At 53.6% G+C, this 16,991-nt stretch overlaps 1 protein-coding gene across 3 annotated transcripts in view; it reads right to left on the bottom strand.

Annotated features, from left to right (window-relative positions):
* LOC135223639 (uncharacterized) overlaps positions 1-16,991 on the bottom strand; it is a 466,317-nt gene that overhangs the window by 430,306 nt on the left and 19,020 nt on the right. The window lies entirely within an intron of this gene.

The raw sequence follows: 16,991 nt of genomic DNA, 5'->3' as shown, positions 1-16,991 counted from the left end.
TTTTCCGCTGAGTCTAGAGGGAGGAAGGGCGAAAGTTGACTTGTCCTGATCCTTCCTTCGTTCCATCCAGTCCTGGAGTTTCTTGAAGGCCCTCTTGGTGGAGAGCGAAGTCTTCATTTCGACAAACTCTGGGGTCTTACATGACTTGGAAGACGAAAACTGCGAGGGAGGAGACTTGGGAGCTGCAGGCTGAAACTTGTCCCCGAAGGACGAGCGCAACATCCGCACAAGAACCTTGTAATCCGATACTGAAGACGCAGAAGAAGGTTCCTCTTCTACCGAGTCAGCAGGACTACTCAATTCTCCTTCTTCCCTAATAGGAATAGGAGACCGCCCCTACGGAGAGGGCGTACGTCCAGCGGGTCTGGCCTTGATCAAAGACCCCCATTGCTTAACAGCAGAAGCCTCATCTAGGCTGCCTTCCTTGCGGCGAACCTTACAGCTCGAAGGAGGCAGAGCGTCTTGACGGCGATGAGTGGCCTTGACGGCGCCCGAGGCCGCCTTACTACTAAGAGAAGCGTCCTTACGCTTCTTACACAAAAGAGTAGACTTAGAAGAAAGCGTGTCTTTGCAAGTCTTAACTATCTCTTTACAAGGAGACACATCACTACGAGCGTCCTTCCGAGCGTCTTGGTGCACGTCTTCTTCCTGCTCGGTGTCCTCCGAAGCGTCCTGGAAAGCGTCCTGCTGAGCGTCCTCAAAAGCGTCCTGAGCGTACTCTCGAGCGTCACGGCGAGCAGCCTGCCCATGACGTTTAGAGAACGAAAGCGTCCTGACGACCCGCTTTCTTAGCAGGCGAATGAGATCGGCGATTCGCCGAAGGAGACGCAATTGGAGAAAGAGACGAACGAGGAGAGGGAGAAGGAGACTGCTTCGTCCTCTTGACAGGCAGCCTAAGATCCTTCCTCCGCTTAGGCTCGACTGCTGCTGGGCGAGTCCTCTGAGCCATTAGCGGTGACAACTGGTCCTGAAGGGACAAAAGAATATTCTTCGTAGGAGAAGAACGAACAGAGGGGGCAGGGCTGATCCTGCGAGAAGACGAGGGGCGAGGGGACGCCTCCTTCCTTCTCACAGGTACAGCTACCTGCTTCTCAAGAGATGACATCCTACCTCTCTTCTGAGGCGGAAAGGCGTCATACGCATCCGGAGAAGAGCGCAATGAAACTGGCGAGACAGGACGTGAAGCGTCCTCACAACGAAACGTCCTTTTCAGCAGACGCGAGTCTCTCCGAGCGCTCCACCCCTTGCGCGGAGAGGACGCCTCGGAGGACGAAAAACAGTCCTTAAGGAGACGCGCCTGTGCGCGCTCCTTGGCAGCCTGGGGAACTTGCAACAAGGCCTGCCGAAGGGACGCCAGATCGGCGGGGAGCCCCCGTAACCCTCTTACGGCTTTCGACATATCCCCTCCCTGATTCCTGGGGCACGATCACACACTTTCACAGCGCCAGTTTCTAAGGCTTTCGCTTTAGTCTCAAGAGTACGAAGAGACTCCAAAATCAGAGAAAGGGCATTACCTTCTCCAGACACAGAATCAGGGCCCGAAGGCAACAACACAGGTTTAGGAGATACAAAATCTACAGGTGTTAGAGCAGGTGAAATATTAGTTCCCTTACCTTTAGTAGAACCACTCCTGGAGGAAGACCTCCTGATCCTATCACGTTCCAATTTACGCCGATAGGAATCATACACCTTCCATCCATCATCGGTCAATCCATCACATTCATTGCACCGATCATCCACCAAACAAACATGCCCCCTACAACCCATACATACTGTGTGGGGGTCTACCGATGATTTCGGTAGCCTCACCTTACAATCACTCCTCACACACACTCTGAAACTCACTGCACTTGATCCAGACATCTCGTTTACAGAAAAGCCAATCAAAAATCAAAAAACAGTCCACTATTGCGTATGCCAATCCAACAATCCAGAATCAATAACCAAAAGTCAATCCAGATACTTAAGTACGAGTTCAATCCAAAAATCCTAGGCGGAGGTCTGTAAACAGTTGTTTACCGACCGGCGACAGAAAAAATATGAATAGAAAATGGGAATGGTTCCTGATATCCGCCTCCCAGCGGCGGGAATGGGTACTACCACCTGGCCGCCTACTGCGTGTGCCGCGAGTTTTGAAATTTTCTCGGATGTCAGAAAATGCAGCTATATATATCTGTCAGGTAAGTTGCATGAACAAACAGTTGTTTACAGCACCAGCGAAAGAAAAAATATGAATAGAAAATGGGAATGGTTCCTGATACCCGGCTCCCAGCGGCAGGAATGGGTACTAACCACCTGACTCCCACTACGTGTGTCGTAAGTTTTTTAAATTCTGTCGGACTTCGGAAAATACAGCTATATATATATCTGACAGGTAAGTTTCATGAACAAAATGACAATTTGTCCAAAATTGCATTTTTCCTAACTATACGAAACCTGAGGTCCATTTTTACAATAGGAAGGTACTAGCGGCAGCTGGATAGGTCGTAAGCTTTCGAACAAGGGGTTCGGTAGTTAACTGCTTGTCCGACAGGCGCCGCGCTGCGCGCGACTGGGAGGTAAACAAATCACTTTTGCTTTTTTTGGCCCAAGCAAAAACTGCAGAGTGAGGGGTGGCAGGAGGGTGGGGCTATGTGTAAAAAGGGACCTCAGGTTTGTATAGTTAGGAAAAAATGCAATTTGGACAAATTGTCATTTGTTCCGACACGGCATACAAACCTTCGGTCCTTTTACAATAGGAAGACTCACTTCTTGGTGGGTGGAATCTGAGTCTTTTGTGAACAGACTGGTGTTCGCCCAACCTTGGAAGCCTCCCTGGTCGTAAGAGCGAGGGAGGGATCCAAGCCTCTGTCCGATTGATCGGGGTGTGCACCGCAGGATCAATGGTCAGACCTCTGGACCGAGTACTAAGAGAGAGGCAAGCGTATCTCTTCGTACCAGCAATGTAAGAACTTGTTCCTGTACAGGAGCAAATATAAAGTCAAGGATTTGACTCCTGTAGGCATCCACTTCCCCCCCCTTGTAGGAGGAAGTGGTGGATATTCTGCTCCTCTCCCTAGTGAAAGGGATAGGATGGGGCTCTGTCATATAGCTCACCGGCATCTCGTCCTTATCCAGCAGGGTGATGACCGTATCCCTCTACCCACAGGTAGAGGGGTAGAAAAAGATAGAAAGAGAAGCCAGTCACTTTCTCATTTACTATCTATTCATACAGTCACACCAGGACTCGATGCTGTTCAGCCTGCTAGGGTCTCGGTTAGCTAGACGACGTGTTGAGCAGCCACCACGGGTCCTAAGGAAACGATCCAAGGACCTGTGGGCAATATATCCAAAAGGTATAAGGAAAGGTGCCGGTGGTCTGGTTGTACCAGCCCCTGCCTTCCATACCTGCGCCACGGAGAAGTTCTTACGAAACGCCAACGAGGGGCCAATACTTCTGACTTCGTGAGCTCTCGGACGGACGTACGGATGTCGTCACTACCATCAGCCTCATACGCCCTCCTGATGACCTCACGCAGCCAGGACGAAAGAGTGTTCTTTGATACTCTTCTTGGTGACCCCGGTGCTAACGCAGAGGTCGTCGACACTCAGGCCCGAGGTGTCGAGTTCTCTTCAGATAGCGCCGTTAGCGTCCTACCCAGGACCAAACGCAGCATTCCCATCCGTATCATTATCGGCATGAAAGTTCCCGGTAACTCTCTTCGCCGATGCAGGTCCAGCAAGAAGAGGGGCTTGTGAGTTCCTGGGTGGCAAGACCTTTCGAAGCTCCTCCTAAGTAAGGAGATCTCGAACGAGTTCGAGATGTCCAATCCCGTCAGTTTCAGGACGAGCGTCAAGGCGGCTCTGTATCCTTTGACTGTGGGAACTGAGAGGAGCTTCTCTCGGCGAAGAAAAAACGAGGAAATCCGCTACCTGCTGAAGAGTGGCTCTGAGAGAGATAGGCCCCGTCTACGACACCAACACAGAAGACGGCCGACTTCCCCTGGTACACAGCTGCAGAGGACTGACGGACGTTTCCAGCCATCTCTGTTGCTGCGCTACGAGAAAAGCTCTCGTTCGCAAGAGATGTTGGATAACAGCCAGCCGTGAAGACGTAGGGACTGGACTGCTCGGTGGTACCGCTCGACGTGTGGCTGGCGAGAAGGTTGTGCCAAGGGGGAATCTCTCTCGGTCTCTTGCGAGAAGAGCCAGCAGGTCCGGATACCAAATGGCCTGTGGCCATTTGGGAGCCATCAGGATCATCCTGAGATTCGGGGTGACCAGTGCTCGACTGATCACCTTGCGAATCAGGGTGAACGGGGGAAAGGCATAGGCGAAAAGGTTGTCCCACGGGTGTTGAAGAGCCTCCTCTGCAGCTGCCCATGGGTCCGGACACGGCCGAGAAGAACACCTGGAGCTTCCTGTTGTGCCGGGATGGCGAAACAGATCCTCGACTGGTCGCCCCCACAGGTCTCAAGAGCCTTTCCGCCACGTCCTGGTGTAGAGACCATTCGGTCCCTATCGCCTGATCCCGACGGCTGAGCGTGTCTGCTACTACATTCCTTCCCTGGAATGTAGCGTGCCGACAGCTCTATTGAGTGTGCCTCGGCCCACTCGTGCACCTGCCGAGTCAACTGGTCCAACGGGAGAGACACTAGGCTCCCCTGTTTGTTGACGTAAGCCACCACCGTGGTGTTGTCGCACATCAACACCACTGAGTGTCCCATCAAGCGGTCCTGGAACTCTTGGAGAGCGAGGAACGCTGCCTTGAGTTTCAGTACATTGATGTGAAGGTGCTTGTCGTTCTCGTACCACACTCCTGAAGTCAGCAACTCCTCCAGGTGTGCGCCCCATCCCTCGGTCGATGCGTCTGAGAGCAGCTGCATGTCCGGGGGGAGAGTGCGCAGAGGCCACCTCCTCTTAAGAGGTTCCTGTCGTCCAGCCACCAGGCTAGGTCCTGCCTCACCTCCTGTGTCAGTGACAATGGAAAGCTTGGGGGATCCGTCGCCTGTGACCAACTCTCCTTTAGTCTCCCTGAAGAGACCGCAGGAAGAAGACGCCCGTTAGGGACTGTCTTCCCGACGAGTGACGACAGGTGTCCGATCACGACTTGCCATCGGCTGAGCTACCCGTTCCTGCCGAGACAGGAACTGGTTGGCTGCCTCCCTGAATTTGCTAATCCGCGAGTCTGCGGGAAGACTCGCCCTGCTACCGTGTCGATCAGCATACCAGGTACTTCATCCTATGCTTGGGCTCGAGATCGGACTTTTCGAAGTTCACAACGATCCCCAGATCGCGACAGAACTCGAGCAGTCGATCCCTGCCTGTAGCAACTGCGAGCGGGAGCTCAGCCAGGACCAACCAATCGTCGAGATACCCCATCAGACGTATCCCGTGCGAATGGGCCCAAGCAGACACCAGAGTGAACACTCGCGTGAACACCTGTGGGGCGGTTGAGAGACCGAAGCAAAGTGGCCTGAACTGGTACACCGTCCCGTCGAGGATGAAGCGGAGGTACTTTCTGGAGGACTGATGAATGGGTATTTGGAAATACGCATCCTTCAAGTCCACTGAAAGCATGAAATCGTCTCCCTGATAGAGTCGAGCACTGAGCGTGCCGTCTCCATCGTGAAACCGGGTCTGGCGAACAAACCGGTTCAGGGGAGAGAGATCTATCATCGGGCGCCAGCCTCCCGTAGACTTTTCCACCAGGAAGAGTCGACTGTAAAAGCCCGGTGATTGATCCGTGACGATTTCTACAGCTCTCTTGCTCAGCATGGTCTTGATCTCCTGTCTCAATGCTACGTCCTTCGATGCCCCTGGAACGTACGCCTGCTGTTGGACCGGGTTGGAGGTGAGGGGTGACCGAGATTCGAAAGGGTAATAGATCTCCCTCCCACCCGAAGGACATATTACAATCCAGGTCTCGGCGCCATAGCGCTGCCAAGTTCGCCCAATGGCTGGCCAGGCACCCCCCCACTTCCGGCAGCAGAGTGAGGGGGAACGCCGTCCCTAGCGTTTCCCCCCTTTCTTCGACTTCCTCCCAGAGCCTCCACGGGAGGAGGAGGGCTGGGAGGAGGGCTGGTTACGGCTCCCCTTACTAGAAGTCGAAGAAGACAGAGTCATTCCACGGGGCTTCGACGCAGCTACCGTTTTTCTTTAGCCCACCGAGGAAGCGCTAGCCGAGCCGTTAGACTTGGCCGCAGTCAAGGCTGCCCAGAGGCCTTCGAGACTGCCGTGAACCAGACGGTCACTGTCGTCAGTGCGCCGTCTGTCCACCGCAGCGTCCACCATCTCTCCTGGGAAGAGAGACGTGGAACTCCGTAAAGGTCCGTTGCGAAGTCCCAACGCCGCTTCGCGCCCGGCCGACCTGGAAACCCGAGTAAGGACAGCGTCCCTTCGTCGGAGAACCAGGTTGGCCCACAGGTCACCGTCTGGTGGGCAAGGAAGGAGAGGCTCCTCCCCAGACTGCAAAAGTCTCCTGAAGGCCGAGTCATCTTCGGGAGAAATTCCCCCGGAGTTGGCTGCGACCTTAGATACTGTGAGGGCCCCCAGATCTAGCCAGGAGACGGCCTGGAAAGCTGCCATGGCGGTAGATTCCAGGCCGAATGTCTCTTGCTGCGAGAACCACAGGTTCTCGGACAGGAGATGCTGCAGAGACACACCCGAAGTCAGCCTGGCTAACTCCGGGTTCACTTGTTTGGGCGGCATCGGGTCTTCAGATGGCACGTAAAAAAACGCCGCTGTCGCAGCAGAGGAGGTGGAAGCAGCTTGCTCGACCTGCCAGACTTGAGCGAGCCGTCTTGTCCGGAGACAAGCGATTCAACCTGGTCCAGCACTGAGTCCGGCAGCTCAGAACGCGGCAAACCCACCGTCGGTCTGGGTTCCCTCTTCGGGCCCCAGAACGACTCGAGCCAGGACGTGGCTCGGATGGTGGGAGCAGCGATCCTTCCGTGAGGTCGTTTGTGCTGACGAATCAGCGCAATAACCTCGCAAAGTTCCTCTGGATCTCAGGAGTGACTGCTTCCTGCGGAGTTGGACCGTTCCAGTCCCTCAACAGGGGCAACTCCCGAGACCCTCCTCCCTCAAGGAGAGGAACAGCGACAGACCCCTCTCGGTCTGCTCCAACCACCTGTGCGTACGACCTGGCTGGTCCGAGAACCGTGCCTGGTACGTACGACGCCGTGGTGGGATCCTGAGGGGCGCACCCCTCACGATCACTCCCCCCTCAATACCTCGCCCCTCCCGGTGTAATCCGAGGAGGTTGAAGGTATGGAAGAGGCAGACCTGACGCTCCCTCCTCGCTCGCTGGCAGAAACCAGCGGGCTTGGAAGACTGCAGGCGATCGCCAACCCGCGGTGGCGATCGAGCGCAGGACCTAGTCGAGCCGTCTCGCTGTGGAGAACGGCTGGACCGAGAACACGGCTCCGGTCTCGTGTGTCAGAGGAGCTGGTGCTGGTCGCCGTACCCGATCGCTCTCTGTGAGAGTGACGGTCAGGCGACCGGCGAGCTCCACTGTCACGGTGAGATCGGTGCGTATCCTCACGGTGCGTCAGTTCGCTGGTACCAGCCGTGGCTGGTGCCGGCGGCGAACGGGGGGACCTCTTCCCAGCCTCAGCCCGTGGCGGTCATGGACCGTCACGTCCGCCCGGGTAGCCAGCTGCTCGCCGCGAGAGCGAGAGCTGGTCTTGGTGAGAGTCGCGTGTGAGCGGCGTCACCAGTCTTCCGCTCCGTGCCGTGAACCTGACGCTGAGCGAACTCAGAGGTCTGGTTCCTGGCTGCACGGTCGCTGGTAAGCGACCGTTTTTTTTACACTCGGTACCTCTCGCGAACGAGAGGCCGAGACGGACCCTGCTGCTGTGGCCGAACCACTGACAGCAGGTGAGGAAGTGCCGGTGTTAGCCGGCACTCCTCTGGTCCCCGTAGTCTTCTTCCTTGCGGAAGAAGAGACGGGTCCTGCCCCCCCCCGAAGGAGCTGGGTGACCAGCGGAAGAACCCCCCGTCTCACCGAGCGAGACGGGCCCTTAGAAGTTCCCGAAGGAGACTTCTTAGGGGGGGGGAGGCGACCTTCTTCTTCTTCGGCAGGGGAGCCTTAGAAGACGAAGGGGAAGAGGCGGCAGACGACGACGAAGACGAAGAAGACGATGAAGACGACGACGACACCTTCCCTCCTCTTCTCTTCTTCTTCGTCAACCTTCTCAGGACCGACGGTCAGATCTGTCATCCAGAGCGGAGCCGGGGCTGCTGTTGCCGAAGCAACAGGGCCCGGACGCACCTGTCCGAACAGATCAGCATCGGGAGCAGCGGCGCCAGGAACAGGAACAACATCAGCAGGTGCAGGCATCACAGGAACGGCAGAAAACCGCAAGGAGCAGGTATAGGAACGGCAGCAGTGGTCCACGTCACGTCCGTGGACAGCAGCTGGGCAGGTACGGCAGGTACGGCAGACTGTGTAGGCGGTCTAGTGAGGACCAGCGGCACAGACATCCTAGGTACGGTGGGAGGTCCAGGGGCGAGCTCTTCGGGCACACGAAGTCCGGTCGCGGCAGCACGGCAAACACAGGCGGCGGCATCACACTCCCCGAGTTACGGCGACTGGCCCTGCACCGATGTAGTGGGTGTCACAGAGACCGCGTGATGGGTGTACACCAGGTGAGGAGGTGAAGCGTAGCCGGGTGTTGTAATGGTCGTGGTGTTGGTCGTGACCGTTGCATGGGTGACCGCCACGGAGCCAGCGAGATGTAGAGCAGCCCCTGGACACTCGGCACGCCCTGCAGCCCCAACGATGCCCACACCTGTCCGAGGTCATCCTTCGCGGCAACCGCACCTGAGGAGGCAAAAGTCGGGTGATTAGAGGGATCCTCTACTTCGTTCGCGTGAAGACGACGGATAGAGGACCCAGAGTACAACTCGACGTCAGGGTATCTAGCGCCCTCCTCCACACTCGACAAGGTCAGGAGAGGAGAAGGACCTAGAAACCCCCCCCCCGAAGGGAAGGCGCGAGACGTGGAAGTTGAGCGGGGCGGCAGGAAAGAAGACGAAGTGTCCGTCACCAAAGGAGTCGCGGGAGAGCTTTCCGACGACTCCTTTGCAGGCCTTCGCTTCCTCTGCCCTCATACAAAATCCACTGCGCCTCCGACCAATTAATAAACACATTACAAGGCTCGGCTCGGGAGCATTCGCGCCCCCGACACCGAGCACACAATATGAGGGTCTATCTCCGGGAAAGAGCGGAACTTCCCGCATTACGCCCTTCGGTACCCGGGCATAGTCTCCGTGGGGTAGCGAGGCGAGGAGATTCCATCATTAATTAATTGCAGTTCAATTAATATGAAAAGAGAGAAATGATTGTACTTACAATGAATTCTTTCATACACAAACACAACCATATACTCAAGAAAGCAAACGACGAGAAGCGGGCAGAGAGCGTCGAACACACACGTCCACTCGCTGTGAGGCCGAAAGCAAAAAAAGTGATTTGTTTACCTCCCAGTCGCGCGCGCGCGCCTGTCGGACAAGCAGTTAACTACCGAACCCCTTGTTCGAAAGCTTACGACCTATCCAGCTGCCGCTAGTACCTTCCTATTGTAAAAGGACCGAAGGTTTGTATGCCGTGTCGGAACAAATAAGTTTTTGGTTAGATTACAAAAAAAATTTTGAGGTTATGATGATTTTCGACACTTTTTATGTCGTATTTTTTTTATTTTTTTAATGACGCCTCATATGCGGAACTAGTTTCCGAGCGAATGAATACACTAGCTTGGGATGCGCAGTTTATAACAGTCCAAAAGTGCAAATAATGAAAAAATCATTGCTTGTTTCCAGTACATAATTAACAAAACTAAGTTTCTGGTTAGATTACAACGCAAATTCCAAGGTTACGACGTTTTTTTATGCTTTTTAACGATACCTCATACGCAGAACTAGTTTCTGAGCGGAGGCGCATGAATTAATTTACGCTATTAAACTATATGGTAAATTGACCGAACAACGACCTCGCAAGGTCGAGGACGCTAAGTGTAACAATACCAAACGACGCCACTTCATTTCACTAGGTTGTGTCTTGCTACGTTGCTGAGTATTTTTGCATTTTTCGTGCCTTTACTATGGCTCCAAGAAGAGGAAGGTCATCACCATGGAGGTAAAATACGACGTCGTCAAGCGTTCTGAGAAGGGAGAAATGAACACCGAGATAGGTCGTGCTTTAGGCCTGAGCAGGACGACGGTGGTAACCATAGTCAAGGATAAGGAACGTATTCTGAAGCACGTTAAAGATGCTGCACCAATGAAGTCAACAGTGATAAACGAGAAGCAACGTAGCCAGAGCATTAAGGAAATGGAGAAGTTGCTGATGATCTGGCTGGAGGACCAGAACCAGCGACGTGTTCCGGTGAGCTTAGGTGTGATCCAGGAGAAGGCTAGAGAGCTGCATGAGGCAGTAGTGAAAAAGTTTGGAGAAGGCAGTGCTGGTGGTGAATTTGCCGCGAGTAGAGGTTGGTTTAATCGGTTCAAGGCTCGTGCAAATATGGCAATTTGTCGAAAATTGCATTTTTCCTAACTATACAAACCTGAGGTCCTTTACATATAGTCCCACCTCATGCCACCCCTCACTCTGCATTTTTTTGCATGGGCCTAAAGCAAAAGTGATTCTTCACCTCGCAGGCGCGCGCACTGTCGGACAAGCAGTTAACTACCGTTCTCCCCTTGTTTGAAGCTTACGACCATCCCAGCTGCCGCTAGTTACCTTCCTATTGCTAAAGGACCTCAGGTTTGTATAGTTAGGAAAAATGCAATTTTCGACAAATTGCCATTTGTTCTGACACGAATACAAACCCTCGGTCCTTTAACAATAGGAAGACTCACTTCTTGGTGGGAGGAATCTGAGTCTTTTTGGTGAACAGACTGGTGTTCGTCCAACCTTGGAATGCCTCCCTGGTCGTAAGAGCGAGGGAGGGATCCAAGCCTCTGTCCAATTGATCGGGGTGTGCACCGCAGGATCAACGGTCAGACCTCTGGGCCAAGTACTAAGAGAGAGGCAAGCGTATCTCTTCATACCAGCAAGCAAGAACTTGTTCCTGTTTGCAAGAGACAATCATAGTTATGGGTTTGTCTCAAGTTGGCATCCACTTCCTCCACCTTGTTGGAGGAAGTGGTGGACATATACTCCTATCCCTACTGAAAGGGATAGGATGGTGCTCTATTGAGTAGCTCACCTGCATCTCGTCCTTACCCAGCAGGGTGACGACCTTATCCCTCTACCCAGAGGTAGAGGGGAAGAAAAAGATGGGAAGAGGAGCCAGTCACACACTCTTCACTCATCCATTCTTACAGTCACACCAGGACTCGATGCTGTTCAGCCTGCGAGGGTCTGGGTTAACTACACAACGTGTTGAGCAACCACCACGGGTCCCAAGGAAAAAGATCCAAGGACCTGTGGGCAATATCTCGAAGGTAGAAGGAGGTGCATGTGGTCCGGTTGGACCAGGCCCCTACCTTCACTACCTGCGCCACGGAGAAGTTCTTGCGGAACGCGAGGGAATGACGAAGAGGCGTCCACACTCATCCTGGGGTGTCGAGTTTCTACATACAGCTCCGTCGCGCCTTCACAGGACAAAGCAGCATAGCCTTCGTATCGGAGGCGGTGAAGTCCATTAGGGAGGGGATTGTGAAGGACTCGAACTAATCGTCAGGGACCGAAGGGTTCTGAGTCTTCGCTACGAAGTTCGGTACGAAACCGAGCGTCAGGGATCCCCATCCTCTGGATGCTTGACCTGGCAGAAAAGTCATGCAGGTTCCTCAGAGGAAAAGATGGGAATAGTCGTAAGACCTATCCCTCTTCTCGACTTTGGTGATGTCCAGTACCCATACTGGTGTATCCGTCTGCAGCGAAGTGTCTCGTATTCTCCTATCCCCATGCAGCGAAGATCTTCTCGGAAGTGGATAAGACAACGACACTCCATGAGAGTGTCGATGGTATGGGTACTGGGACAAGCTAGTAGGACGAAGTAATGATTGATCTGGAACAACCACACTAAGTCCACAGCGTAGTTTGTAACTGACTCGGGCGCTCTGACAGCTGCCGACTGTCTGCGTTCGGTAGATGCAAGTTGTCCAAGCATCCGAGCAAGTCACGTGACCTTCGCCCTAAAAGGGTTATGCCGAGAGACTAAACCAATCACATTTGTTTGTCACCGATGCCTGATGGCGAGGTGATGAATCTCTTAAGGCATGTACCCAACAGGCGAAAGTCAATTGCCTTCTAGGGACCAAGGTCTCTGATGGCAAGAAATTGCATAGTAGTTAAATCTCAGCTAAGGAGAAACAACACTATGTGCCGTTGAAGATGAAGGTGGACAGGAATGCAACCTACGTCTTCACAGCCGAATCGAGAGACAGTTCTCAAGATTCTGAACCTGTGCTTACAAATGACTGAAAACGCTAACCGCTATTCCACTGCTTTCCGGCAAAGAGTCGTAGTCGTAATGAAAGCGGGGCGTTTTCCAGTAATGAAAGCACGGGAAAGTACTGCCTGAAGAACTGCTTCTCATGGGCTGAACGTTTGGAAGTAGAGCTAGCAGGTCTGGGAGTAGGCGATGTCTTTCAATACATCCGCTAATCCGGGGTTAACAATGAACAATTGCACACCTCCGAATAAGAGATATTTTGAGGACAAACTCAGATTCCGCAAAAATCATTCGCATTATCGCAGTGCGATGCAGCGGGAGACTATTACAGAATTCTGTTACCGTGCGGTAAACAGAAAGATGAAAGTCGAAGAGTTATCTCTGTTGTAAATTCTCGCAATACCGAAGGCAATGAATTGAGCGTCACAGCAGTAGATGGTCATTCATGTATGCGAGAATCCCCGTTAATCAGAGACCTAAATCCGTGATTATTGGGCAGAGATACGGTTGGTAGTCAATCAAAGCAGGGGAGAAAGACATAACCAACCGCGCTTCTCAAAGCGACAGCTGGCACTGAGCTGCCTCGGGCAGTTCAATACATAATAGCTGTCGCTGACTTGTCATCCTGAGTTGCCAGATAATCCATTCCACAAAGGAATGCGTTCGGTTAGAACCAACGAGCATAAAAAGATATGCTCGAGCCATTATATTTAAACGAAACGGATTTCGGTAAATACAAGGCTAAACTGTTGTTGTCTTAACAATACCATAAGTATATAAAATTGAAACTGGAAAACTCATGGGAGGTTGCAGGCAGCCTCCAGTTGCAGTTCAATTAGAATACTTTTCGTCTAGGTCACGATCCGTAAAGTAAACTAGGATGCGCGCCTGCACCTCGGACAATTCAACTGCTTAGCAGAATCATGTCGCGAGGATAATATACGTAGTATATTTGTAGGATTCTGAACAACAATTTCCATCCTAAATTCTTTTCCTTCCAAGAAAAGAGAATAAGGGTTGGAGATCTATCGCCTTCGATCTCTCTAATGAAGAGAGTGAAGGAGAAGTCTTCCCAGAGGGAAAGCTTCAATGAAGAACAGAATACCGAAGACGAAAGTTCAAGCCAAACTGGATGTTCCCGTCCATTCTTCTCTATTCCAGGATTGGTCGCCTACTGTGAGATATCTTCCTTCAGCGGCAGTCTTCTCTCAACGCTAAGAAACTAGGAATTCGAGCATTGGCGAGGTTCCCGATTATAGTGGTAACAATAAATCGGGAACAGGGCAGGATTCCTCCTCAACAAGCGGGGATACATCAGGTAGGACCCGAAGGTCCCCCTTGGTAGCGTAGTCTGCAACGTGGGATCTTACAGAGAAGTCTCTGTAGGATCCCCACTTTTCCCTTGTAACCGTAAGGAGAGAGGAAATAGAGGAGGAATTGGATTGTCGCTCACCTTCCCAGCGCACTAGCAGTTGAAGAAGAGAGTAGGAGCAGCCATCAACCTACGGCAATGGCTTGCTTCCCCCCCCACCAGAGGGTTACGAACTCTTACTGTAGGTAAGCGTCTGCCGCCACTGTGAACTTCGTCTGGGTGGGGCTGATCGAAACCTGACAGGAGGGAGCCTATACCGTCCTTTTATTCCAGTCCTCGTCGCGGTCGAAACCTCTCAGGAGGACCGAAAAAAAGGAGGGGGGGTGGCTTGTTCAATCGGCTAGACTTGAACAAGCCATCTCGTCCGAAGACGAGAGGATCTGCCTGGTCCAGAAACAAGTCGATAAGCTGCGATCGCAGCAAGACCGCCGTCAGTCGTGGTTCCCTTCTTCAGGCTCTAGACGATTAAGCCGTGACACGGTCTCTGCTGGTGGGAGCGGCGATAATTTCCCGAGGTCGTTGTGCTGACGAATCAGCGCAATGACCTGGGTAAAAATCATCCGGATCTCGGAAGTCACCGCATCTTGCGGAGTAGGACTCAAGCCCCTCGAACAAGAGCATATTCTGAGAACCTCTCACTTCAGGAGGGGGAACCGCGACAGACCCCTCTCGATCTCCTCCTGCCATTTGCGCGTACATCCTGGTCGGTCCGAAGATCGTGCCTGGTACGTACGGTGTCATGACGGGATCGTGCGGGGCGCGCCCCTCACTATCTCCCGCTGTGCCTCAATCTTCCCGATGTAAACCAAGGAAGTTGAAGGCACGGAAGAGGAAGACCCGACGCTCCCCTTTCGCTTGCTGGTAGAACCAGCAGGCTATGGGGGCTGCAGGCGATCATCAACCTGCAGGCCTAGTCGAGCGGCTTTCCCTGGGGAAAACGGCTGGACCAAGAACAGCGCGGTGAGACCGGTGTGTGTTCTCGCGGCGCGTCGAACCGCTGGTACCAGCCGAGGCCGGCGCCACCGATCAAGGAAGCCCCTTCCCAGCCTCAGCCTGTGGCCGGTCAGGGACCGTCTTGTCTACCCGGGTTACCAGCTGGTCGCTGCGATAGCGGCCGCTAGCCTGGCGAGAGTCACCAGCCTTCTGCTCCGTGCCGCAGTTCTGGCGCCGAGCGAACTCTGGTGCCAGCACTTTGGCTGCACGGTCTCCGCGGGAGAGCATACACTCAGGATCTCTCGCGAACGAGAGGCCGAGCCGGATCCTGGCTTTGGCGGCAGCGCCGCTAATACCAGGCGAGGAAGAACCGGTCGAAACCAGTACTCCTCTGGTCCCCGCCTTCCTCTTCCTTGCGGAAGGGGAGGCGGGCCCTGCTCCCGAAGGAGCAGGAGGACCAGCAGAAGGACCCCCCGTCCCAGGCCCTTAGAAGTTCCCGAAGGAGCCTTCTTAGGGGGGAACCAGTCGCGGCTCATCGAGCCGATGGCACCAGCCGAAGCTGGTGTCACGCGTCGGGCCGCTGGCACCAGCCGAAGCTGGTGCCAACAGCCGGGGAAATCTCTTCACAGCCTGAACTCGTGGCCGGTCAGAGACCGTCACATCCACCCTGGTTACCAGCAGGCCGCTACGAGAGCAGCCGCTGGCCTGGCGAGAGTCACCTGAGCGGCTCTCACCAGCCTTCTGCTCCGTGCCGCGGTCCTGGTGCCGAGCGAACTCTGGCATCAAAACCTTGGCTGCACGGTTTCCCGAGGGAGAGCGTACACTCGGGATCTCTCGCGAACGAGAGGCCGAGCCGGATCCTGGTTTAGCGGCAGTGCCGCTAACACCAGGCGAGGAAGAACCGGTCGAAACCGGTGCTCCTCTGGTCCCCGTCTTCCTCTTCCTTGCGGAAGGGGAGGCGGGCCCCTCTCCCGACAGGAGAGGCAGGACCAGCAGTTAGGACCCCCCGTCCCACCGAGGTGAGACGGGCCCTTAGAAGTCGAAGGGGAAGAGGTGGCAGCAGATGACGAAGACGACGACGAAGACGACACCTTCCTCCTCTACTTCTCCTTCGTCAGCTCACGCAGGACAGTCGTCAGGTCCTACATCTAGGCCGGAGTCGGGGCTATTGCCGAAGCAACACGGCCCGACTGCACCTGTACGGAAGGACCTGGGACTGGGGAAGACACACCGTGGGCAGGACCAGCATGGACAGGGGCAGGAACAGCAGGAGCGGCAGGAGCGACAGGTTCAGCAACCATCTCAGGAGCGGCAGGAACATAGCAGCGGCAGACACAGCAAAGGCAGCCAGGCCAGCAGCAGTAACTAGATCAGCGGCAGGTACGGCAGGTACGACCGGTGCAGCCATCATCATTCGGTAGTATCGGCAGCCAGCGGGAACCTGGGTACTGGTGGCCGGTCCAGGGGCGAGCTCTTGGAACGGCAGAAGTCTGGGGCAGGCAACACGAAGTAACCCAGCGTTAGGCCGGCGCCATAACCCCGCCCGCCCTCGGTACGGCGGCGAGCGGCTCTAGTACAGCGGCAGACGGCGTCACCGACACAGCATGGGGAGTGTAGACCAGGCGGGGGGGAGCAGCGGAACCTTGATCCATAATAATAGAATGCAATCATAATAAATGAAAATGAAAAGGAATACTGTACTTGCGATTCCACTTTCACAAAAAATAAAAGAGGGAAGGATTAATTCCAGGGTAAGAGCGGAAACTTGATCCATAATAATATGATGCTATCATAAAATATATGAAAATGAAAAAGAATACTGCACTTGCGATTTCACTTTCACACAAAATACAAGGGGAAGGATCAATTCCCGGGTAAGAGCGGAAATTGATCCAAAATGAAAATTGATGCAATTAAATAATAAATGAAAATGAAAAAGAATACTGCAATTGCGATTCCACTTTCATTGCATTCTATTTAAACAAAATAATAGGCTCGTGCCGAGCGCATCCATGCTCTCGGCAACGAACGCACAGGGCAAAAATATAATGAAAAGAGTACTTACATTTTCCAATTACACACTTTCGCCCAAAATACATGACTCGGCGCGAGCGCACTCCCGCCCTCGGCACCGAGAACATAATTCAAGGGTATCAATTCATGAAAAGAGCGGAAACCGCCGCATCTACGGCGATAGCTCCATCTTGACCCATAATTAAGTAATGAAAATGAAAACAGAGTACTTACAGTTTCATTTTCAACTCAAACATACCATAGTAGAAAACACAATATAAACAAAGCAT

Source organism: Macrobrachium nipponense, chromosome 10 (genome assembly GCF_015104395.2).
Source record: "Macrobrachium nipponense isolate FS-2020 chromosome 10, ASM1510439v2, whole genome shotgun sequence".
Lineage (NCBI taxonomy): Eukaryota > Metazoa > Arthropoda > Malacostraca > Decapoda > Palaemonidae > Macrobrachium > Macrobrachium nipponense.
The sequence above is the reverse complement of the archived record's forward strand: the minus strand, read 5'-3'. Positions and strand labels throughout refer to the sequence as shown.